The sequence below is a fragment of the Hirundo rustica genome, chromosome 16, assembly GCF_015227805.2.
Source record: "Hirundo rustica isolate bHirRus1 chromosome 16, bHirRus1.pri.v3, whole genome shotgun sequence".
Classification (NCBI taxonomy): Eukaryota; Metazoa; Chordata; class Aves; order Passeriformes; family Hirundinidae; genus Hirundo; species Hirundo rustica.
This window is the reverse complement of record NC_053465.1, coordinates 15,256,225-15,266,671: the sequence shown is the minus strand read 5'-3', so window position 1 is coordinate 15,266,671 and position 10,447 is coordinate 15,256,225.

The following is a 10,447-nucleotide window of genomic DNA, read 5'->3' as shown; positions in this document are numbered from 1 at the left end:
TTCTCCATCACCTGGAAATACAAATTAAAGGAGACTTCTCATCCTGATGCTTAAATAGGTCACCAATTTATTTCTTCTTTCTCCTTCAATATCATATATCCAGATTTTTGGTGTACACTGGTAATGCCTCTTTTTGCAAATTATTTTGCTAGATTCTTAATTTTAAAAAAATGTTCTTTGATGGGGGAAAAAAAAAAATGCATAGTGCTCCCCAAGATCTTTTATCCAATTCCTCTCAGAGCTGCAATACCTTCTGAAACGGATACAGGCAGAGGAAAAAGCATGAGCCCATTTCCCCACATACCAGAGACTCATGGAATCATTTGACTTACACTGGAGACTTTGTGGTCTGTGGTCATGGATAATTTCACCTGTTGCTTCTCTGGAACACCAGTTGTGAATCTGTTTATCCCATAATTTTAATTCAATAGTCTACTAATACTGAGTATTCAAGTGGCTGTAAATGTTATGGGTGCCCACCCCTACCACACTGTTAAAGTTGGATTTGAGTGTAAACCTCTAATTTTTGGAGCCCATATGGACGTACAAGCCACAAAATACAGGAAAACCCTGCACCAGCTTCACTGGAAATTTTTATTTGGGAAACAGAGGAATGCCACTTTTACACGAATGAGAAGCAATTCTTCCTAGCATAGACAACACATACAAGTTATGAGTTACATAATAAATAAATCAATCTATTATTAGAAACAACACACGTATTTTTAAGTATAAAAGAGTCTTAAAAAGGGCACAAAAGCTATCATAAGCTGTTCTGCTTGAATAATGTCTTTCTTTTAAACTAATGCACATAGTTTACAAATCATTGTGCTGCACTTTGCTCTACTCCAGGGAAACTGAACTTCTTTCCTGATCACCTAGAGAGGAGGTACATTAGTATTCACATTGCTCTGACATGGATCACTTTTGCAGTTGCGCCTGTCATCCACATTATTTCTGGTAACCTTCCAATTATTATGATAATTGTAAGCAAACAACTTGAAACAAATGGTAAGAATCAGCACAGCCAAACTGTGCCTTACTTTGTTTCTTTTACTTTTATGTTCATTTCAGGAAGGAATTTCCTCTGTTGAGGAAATAGAAAATATTTGGGTAAGAGACAGGTGTGCCTCACCAACCTCAGAAAAATGAACGTGCCAAGAATGGCAGCAAAGGGGCCTATAAAAGAACCCCTGACTGAGCCCTTAAAATGGATTTCTTTTTTCTCCTAGACAAGCCAGAGATGCACTTCACCCATGTTTCCTAAGAGACCCAAGGACTGAAAGACTGCTGCTCTGAGTAAGCAGAAGTGGACAGTCGTGGCGGGTTTCTCAAGCACTGGCTCTGGATCCAGCATTTCTCCTCACCAGCATTACCTTCGCCTTTGCCTTTCAGCTCCATGGCAGCCTTGGTACAAAGCTCGCGGGCACAGAGCCCTGCCTGGCTCCCATCATTGGCGACGGCCTCTTTCACCACGGTGTCAATGGACAAGCAAGCGCCATCATAAACAGCAACACAGGGCCGCCACTATCTCTCTCTTCCCTGAGAGAGAGGAGAACTGCTTGGTGACACTTGCACGTGAGGCATTGCAGGGACAGGCCCTGGAAAAATCTCAAAAAAGATTTCAAGGTTTAAAGGACAGTGGGAAAGCAAGTATCCTTCCAGAGGTTGCCAGGAGGGAGGCGGCTGGAGAGTGGCTACAAGCTCTGAGTTCTAGAGCCAAGAGGATCATCTGCACCTCTTGTTCAGCTGAGGACTTCGCCTTAAGCACCATGGTCCACCAGGATGAGTTTCTCCTGCTTGCCCCTCTCCCTGCAGCCCAGGGCTGCAGCTCACATACCTGCCCAGAGTGGCCCATGGATGACGACAACAATCCCTTTGTGCTGCCATGCTTCATGCCTCTCGGAAGATGGGTCAATGCCCAGGTGACTGTCCTGGTTTGGGACAAATTTGGGGGAAAACCCCTGTGTAGGATCCCTCTAAGGAAGCAAACCCAAGTGGCCCCTCCCTCCAACAGGTCCAGTAAAAAAAAAAAACATCTTTGGAGAAAAGTGGAAAAAACTATTTTACTAAACAAATGAAGTGCATACAAGTATAAAGAATGAATAATATGAAACAATAAAACCTCTCCTTCTGAAGTGAGATGGCAAATTAAGAAAGTCCTTGCCGTGGGTGTAGCTCGGCTCTCTCTCTCAGTCTCTCCTCAGTCCCAGTCTCTCCGGCGCTGCTGGAAAATGCCGAGGTCCAGGCCCCAGTGGGCCACAGGTGCAGCCGCCAGTGCTCCCCTGGGTTTTTTCAGTCCAGAGCAGGTTTAAACAGTTCCAAGGAAAAGGAAAAAAAAACAGTCCAGGGAACTTCTCTGCCCTAGCTAGCTGAAACTAACTAAAAGCAAAAAAAAAAAAAAAAAAAAACAAAAACAAAAAAAAAAAAAAAAACTCTGTCCTGCAGTCTCTCCAAGCCTCCACTGAACACACTGTCCGCAGAAGAATGTGGAGAAGTCAGGTAGTTTTCTCAAAACAAAATCCACGCTTCTCCTTGTTCTTAGAACCAGTCTTAAAGGCACAGGACTCAATATACAGCACAAACAGAACAGACGATTGGGGATACAAGCATCATAAAGTTACCCTAGGACAGTGACACATGACAGCTCGAGAGATAGGATTCCCAGTCGCTTTCATCATGAGCTCAGGATACAGTGGGACAGCCCTGTGATGTGCTGCAGTGCAAAACCAGGGGAGAAAGTCAGCCTTCTGCCTACCTTTGATCCTCATCATCCTCCCCATCTCCTCAGATCCCCAGAAAGGAGACTCGGTGAAAGCAATAAGAGCTTGTTCTTTTGTGGCTAGGAAGGTGCAAATATAAAAGAGCCAGTGATATTAGACCTGGTCCTACTGGCTGAAGAACTCATGCAATCCTATCTTTGTGGCTAAGGGACACAAGGGAATATCCTGATTATTTCCCCAGTTTATGGCAGGCAGATAGGAGCTTGCTTTGGCTACACTCAGGGTTGGTAGAGGATACCACAGCCCTTCACCCGAGAGTTCCTCCACCAAGCTGGGGAACAGGCAGCTGCTAAAAGCATGGGCTTTCCCTGGGGAACAAGGTGACCGAGTTCAGAATGTATGGGCTGGACTCCCTGCTGTGACCCCAGTCAAGACAAACACCACCAAACACTTACTCTTTTTCTGACGTGGTGCTGCTTTGCCCATAGCCTCAGCCTCAGCCCCTGCCATGGCTGTGGTGCTGGGTGGGTTTCTGCACTGATGGGGTGGTTGATGTAGGGGGTGCCCTCAGGATCCTTCTGCGGCTGGTCCTTGTGTTTCCTGGCTGCGAAGTCCACTGCCTCCAGCAGCCATGCCATCTCGGAGCCCATCACTGCTGCCTTGGAGCCCATCCCCGTCTCCTCAGAGCCGGCGCCCGTCGTGACAAAAGCACCACAGGTGGAGGCGGGTCCCAACTCGGTGTATTGTGCACTGGGCCCTGGCCCATCCCAGCCCCGCAGCAGCCGGCACAACAGCATCCCATCGGGGCACGCACCTCACGCCCATCGCCCTCTGCCCGTCCCGGTGGCGGAGCCACGGCGGCAGCACCACGGTGGCAGCACTCAGCACCCGCTGGTCCTGCTGCAGGTGGTGGCATGGGCAGGGGCAGCCGTGGCTCTGCAGCACCCGGCGCACCATGTCAGTGCTGACGCTGAAGCCCTGGGCCAGGCACTCCAACAGCCACTCCTCGGGCAGCTCCTGCCGCAGGAACCTGCGGGCACGGGCACGGTCACCGGGGCGGTGGCTGGGGGGCCGCCCGTCCCCGTGCTCACCGCAGCTGCTCCATCGCCTGCCAGGTCAGGGAGCCATCAGGGGCTCTGCACCCCACACCCAGCTCCTGCCGCAGCCACTCCATCTGCAGCGCCGCCCGCTGCCGCCGCACCCTGCAGGGAACACGCGTGAGCACCCAAGCCGGCGCAGGCCCCGCCCGCAGGCTGAGCACTCCGCACCTCTCCGTCTCCTCTGTTATAAACAAGTTCTATTCAAATAATCTATGATTTAGTTACTTAATTGTTAAGTAATTCCATTAAGATTGTTAATGCTAGTTCTGTTTAAAGAATTTGCCTTATTCCTATTTTAATGGTGATTATTCATCTTATTTAGTTGTTTGTTAATTAAGAATTCACCTTGTTACCTGTATCTCTGCTCCCATTCGTTGGATAGTGTCTGAATATGCTAATAAAAAGAACACTGGAATTCTGGGAACTACTCAAGAATGAAAGACTCTTAAAAGCAGAGAACCAAAGTAGAATCCAGGACTGAAGTCGCACTTTAGACTAGTGCAAGGGTTACGGGGTTCCGCCGAAGCAGCTTTATTTAGTCGCTGTGACCTGAGGAGGAGTGCCCCATCGCTGGATGACCCCTGATCAACGAAGCAAGGAGGACTCCCCGGCAAGGGGAAAAAAGCCCGCAAGGGGTGTGGGAGTCCCCAGCTCTGCTGTGAAGCGAAGCTGTGTGTACCTCCTCCCCCACGTTGCCAAGGGAGCAAGCAAGCTCCCCAGAGCCAAGCTAGATAATAAAAACATTATAAAGGAGCAAGTCTCTCTGTCTCTCTCTTTTTTTTCCAGAACAATTTTTGGGGGACTAGTCCGGGATCTGGCCACACCTGAAGAGGGACCGAAGACGGGAAGGCCGCTCGCCCTTCGGACCTCCAGGACAGCTGGCCAAGCGGGAGCAGCCTGGGACCAGCAACAACGAGGAGCGCCAGAGGGTGAGCATTCCGACGGCGGTAAAGGAGAGGTGCGAGTGGGAGTGTGAGTGAGGCGGGGGCCGGCAGCTTGGACCTCTGAAGCGAGTGTGGACCCCTCGGTACCGCCATTTTGGACCCCCGCGAGGGGGCCGGCCGGGAAAAGGGGGGAGCAAAAGAAACTAGTGAGTGAGGCGTCTCCTTAGGGGCAGAAAGGCCCTTCCCCTGGGTGTGCAGGGGAAAACAGAGTGTGAGTGGCACGCATTAGGGGCAGGTCCCCCCCCATAGGGGCTAGAGTAGCCTAGGAGGGGTTAGAATCCCTGGAGGGGCGGGAAAACCGTACCAGGGTTGATGGGGTGTCCCCAGACACTGCGGGTGCCGAGAGCTCATGAGAGTCCCTGCTTCCCAGGACTGAGCCAGATGCACCGGAGGGGGTGTGCTGCCACGGTCTCAGGGAGGAGGCCGTAAACCCATAGCCCAAGGACACTGGGGTGGGGAGTCAGCGTAAAGGCAAGGTGGGCATCCTGCACACATGCACTCATCCCTCTTGCCGAGGCTGCTTCGCTGGGGAGAAGTAGTCAAGACAGTCCTGGTGGAAGGCATAGGGGTCGGGCCCTGCTCGGGTTGATCCCTGGAAACAAGGAAGGGATACCCCCCCCAGGTGACCCATACGAAGTCTTAACCTCTTACCTCCATTTCAAAAAGTGAAGAGGGGAACGGTACTAGTGACAGGGCAGTCCAGTCTGGGGTTCGGACTGAAGGTGTCCGGCCCGGCGGGGGCTAAGGCGTGGGAAGGCCCTGAGGCCCGGAAGGGGATGCTAGCACTAGGGACCCTGTCGTGCGCCGCAAAGCGTGTCCAGAGTCTCAGGGGTGAGGCAAGGCGCGGGGGTACATAGGAGGTGAGGTCATTAGGACCCACCTCGAGGGGTGAGAAGAGAGTCTGAGCCCCTGGTGTAAGTAAAGTGTGAGCGTCCAAGAAAGTGAAGAAGGTTGGAGAAAGTGAGTAGAAAGAGAGAGAGTTTGTTCCTTGAATGAAAACAAAAGTGTAGGAAAGAGTAGAAAAGCATAAAGTTTAGAAGTTTTATGTTGAAGTGTTCAAGAATTAAGTCAAGAGATTTGAAGTAGAGTGAGAAAAGCCGAAGATTTTTTTTTTTTTGCTTAAAAATCTGTGTTGCCTGTCAGTAGAGGGCACCTTTGAAATTTTAATTTTTAATCTAAAGAAAATGGCACAGTGTGCTAGTAAGAAGAAAAATCCCAAAAAGAAAATAACAAAGTGAAGAGTGTTCCACCCGGTAGTCCCTTAGAACAACTTTTAGCTAAATGGGATTCTTTAGAGACCACGAAAGGACTAGATCAGGTTAAAATGGTGTTTTATTGCACAGAAGTTTGGCCAAAATTAAAATTACCAGGAGAGTGGCCATGGTTTGGAACATATGATGAGTGGATGTGCTATCAGTTAAATCAGTACCTAAGAACTCAGGAAGATCCAGACGTAAACCAGTTAGCCTATGCTGCTTGTTGACAAAAGAGAGCCACGAGTAGAGAGAATATGAAAGCCTGCAAATTAAAAGAAAAAGAAAGGTGTGAAAGAAAGGAAGAGAAGAAAGAAAAGAAACTAACAAAAGATGGGACCCTCTAGACAATTTACCCCCTCCAATTTACCCAGAAGTGCCCCAAGTCCCTCCAAATCCTGTCCCAGTTCCCGTACTAACTTCCCCAACTCAAACTCAAACTCCTTCAGAACCCTCCCTTCCTCTTCCCCCAGTAGTTCCATCATCACCCCTCCTTAACACGTCACCTCCTCAATCCTTAGTACCTTCTCCCCCTACTCTCCCAACAGCCCCTTTGTCACCTCCTTCCAATACCCTCCTTCCTCAGTCATTATTAGCCTCCTCCCTCCATCCCTTCACAACCCCAATTAAACCTTCCTCGAGCCCAAATCAAAGTCAAGGTTCTTTTGCCCCAGTTATAACCCCTTCAGTTTCCCCAAACACAACCTCTTCCCTAGTCCCCCTTCCTCCCACAGTACAATCCTCTGCTTCTCCTTCTACAGATTTTACTACTTCCCCAGCACCTACAGCAATTCCCCTGCCACCCCCCAGTTGGGAGTTAACCAGAACCCCTACAGACTCCCCTGAGTAATCCCATCCTCCTGGAAACCCCCAGGAATCCCTGACCCAGACAGTGTTATCAGTTAATAATGAGAGTAAGGGACCCTATTGTAACACCAGATCAAAAGCCTTAAAGCCAGAAAAACTTTTTCTCCTCAGGGAAGTGCCTATGGGAGAAGTGATTGGAGGAGTAGGATTTATAAATGCTCCATTAACAGCCTCTGAGGTAAGAGGATTTAAGAAAGAGCTAGGAAATTTAGTTGAAGACCCCACAGGTATTGCCACACAGGTAGACCAATTCCTTGGACCCAATGTTTACACATGGGGAGAGTTAAATTCTATATTAACCATCTTGTTCTCCCCTGAGGAAATACGAATGATCAGAACAGCAAGTATCAGAATCTGGGAAAGGGAAAATAGGTTGGGGCCACCTAGAGATTACCCAGGGTGAGACCCAAATCGAGAAGAAAGGAGAGGGAGAAAGAAGTTAAAGATGTAAGTATACAACTTTTAAACTTTTTTGGAGAAAAGGGGTTAAAAGTATCTCAAAGTAAACTACAATTTGTGAAAACTGAGGTCACTTATTTAGGACACATAATTGGAAAAGGGAGTAAAAGGTTAAGCCCTGCAAGAATTTCAGGAATAGTATCTATATCACCTCCAAAAACTAAGAGAGACATAAGGAAACTTCTAGGCCTGTTCGGATACTGCAAGCACTGGATAGACAAGCACACTCTGACATCACAGTGGTGGCAGCAGCAGTGTTTCTGTCTTTGTAACATCCCACTGGTGGAAGCCCCAGTGTTCCCCTCTCTATGATGCCACAGTGGTGGCAGCCGCAGATGTCCTCCCTTTGTGACACCACAGTGGTGGCAACCCCTGTGTTCTCCTCTCTATGACATCACAGTGGTGTCAGCACCAGTGTTCCCGTCTTCGTGACATCACAGCGGATGCAGGCCTGTGTTCCCCTCTCTATGACACCACAGCGGTGGCAGCAGCTGTGTTTCCGTCTTTGTGACATCCCACTTGTGGCAGCCCCAGTGTTCCACTCTCTGTGAAACCACAGTGGTGGCTGCCACAGATGTCCTCCCTTTGTGACACCAAAGTGGTGGCAGCCCTACTGTTCACCTCTCTATGACATCACAGTGGTAGCAGCAGCAGTGTTTCCATCTTTGTGACATCCCACTGGTGGCAGCCCCAGCGTTCCCCTCTCTATGACACCACAGTAGTGGTAGCACCAGCGTTCCCCTGTCTATGACATCACAGTGGTGGCAGCACCAGTGTTCCCATCTCTGTGACACCACAGCGGATGCAGCAGCAGCTTTCCTCCCTCTGTGACAACAGTGATGGCACCTGCATCTTTTCCCTCTTTGTGACACCACAGTGGTGGCAGCATCAGCGTTCCCCTCTCTGTGACATCCCAGTAGTGGCAGCCCCAGTGTTCCCCAGTCCATGACACCACAGTGGTGGCAACACCTGTGTTCCCCTTTCTATAACACTACAGTGGTTTCAACAGCAGTGTTCCAATCTCTCTGACACCACAGTAGTGGCAGATGCAGCTGTCCTCCCTTTGTGACACCACAGTGGTGGCAGCCCCAGTGTTCCCTGCTCAAAGACATCACAGTGGTGGCAGCAGCAGTGTTTCCGTCTTTGTGACATCCCACTGGTGGCAGCCCCAGCGTTCCCCTCTCTATGACACCACAGTAGTGGTAGCACCAGCATTCCCCTGTCTATGACATCACAGTGGTGGCAGCCCTGTGTTCCCCTCTCTATGACACCACAGTGGTGTCAACAGCAGTGTTCCACTCTCTGTGACACCATAGTGGTGGCAGCCGCAGCTGTCCCCCCTTTGTGACACCACAGTGGTGGTCGCCCATGTGTTCCCCTCTCTGTGACATCACAGTGGTGGCAGCACCACTGTTCCCGTCTTTGTGACATCCCTGTGGCAGCAGCACCAGTGTTCCCGTCTCTGTGACACCACAGCGGATGCAGCAGCAGCTTTCCTCCCTCTGTGACAACACAGTGGTGGCACCTGCATCTTTTCCCTCTTTGTGACACCACAGTGGTGGCAGCATCAGCGTTCCCCTCTCTGTGACATCCCAGTGGTGGCAGTGTTACCGAGACACACAAAGAAATCGCACGCAGACAAGAGATTTTCGCAGAGGTTCTTCTGATCCAGCTCCCAGCTGAAAGAGCAGAGAGAAGAGAGCCCCTTTGTTTATTCTTTTACTTTTTATACATTTGTGGGTCTAGCAGAAGATTGGCTTTTTGGGGTTTCCACCCCTCAGCCTCAGTGGCCAGACAAATTGTCAGTTACAATTGTTTTCAGGTTAGAAATATGCAAACAAAGGACAGAGAATGAAAAACAAAGGATTTGTTTATATTACTTCTGTGGGAAAGATAGAAAAACTGCTCTAATATTCTACAGTAACTAAAAGATCTGACTACATTTATGAAAATCAAAAGGCTAATAAAGAAACTCAGAAAAAACAGGGTAACAGTGGCAGCCCTAGTGTTCCCCTGTCCATGACACCACAGTGGTGGCAACACCTGTGTTCCCCTCTCTATAACACCACAGTGGTTTCAACAGCAGTGTTCCAATCTCTCTGACACCACAGTAGTGGCAGACGCAGCTGTCCTCCATTTGTGACACCACAGTGGTGGCAGCCCCAATGTTCCCTTCTCTATGACACCACAGTGGTGGCATCACCAGTGCTCCCCTCTCTATGACACCACAGTGGTGGCAGCAACAGCATTCCTCTGTCTATGACATCACAGTGATGGCAGCAGCAGTGTTCCCCTCTCTATGACACCACAGTTGTGGCAGCCCCAGTGTTCCCGTGTCTTTTGCACCACAGTGGTGGTAGCCCTGTAGTCCCCTCTCTATGTCACCACAGTGGTGTCAACAGCAGTGTGTCACTCTCTATGACACCACAGACGTAGCAGGACAACTGTCCTCCCTTTGTGACGCGACAGTGGTGGCAGCACCAGTGTTCCTGTCTTTGTGACATCACAGTGGTGGCAGCCGCAGCTGTCCTCCCTTTGTGACACCACAGTGGTGGTAGCACCAGTGTTCCCATCTTTGTGACATCCCAGTGGTGGTAGCACCAGTGTTCCCGTCTTTGTGACATCCCAGTGGTGGCAGCACCAGTGTTCCCGTGTCTGTGACACCACAGCAGATGCAGCCCCAACGTTCCCTGCCTGGAGATGCTGCATGGCAAGTGTCCAGAGCTGCATCCAGTCAACACCAGTGAGCGGCCACTGAGCCCCTGCCGGCCTAGCCTGAGCTTTACTCCTCTGCACACAGCTCGGGGAAGGTCCCCTTGGCCTCCCCCACCACGCCACAGACAAGGCTCAGATACAGTTACAAGAGCTCTGCCCAGAGTTGGCAGGGAATTCATTAAAAAGCACAAAAACACTCTGCCCCCAGCAGAGCTGCTCCCTCCCTCACTAGTTTCACCTGCACACACACAGCACCTGAGACTGCAAGCAATGACCATTCCTCAGGCACATCTGCAGCAAAAACAGCTCGAGGAGTGCCTTGCAGCAGCACTTTTCTCATCCCAGTGGAAAAGGCCCCTTGGCAGGCAGCTGTAGGGCCCTTGGAA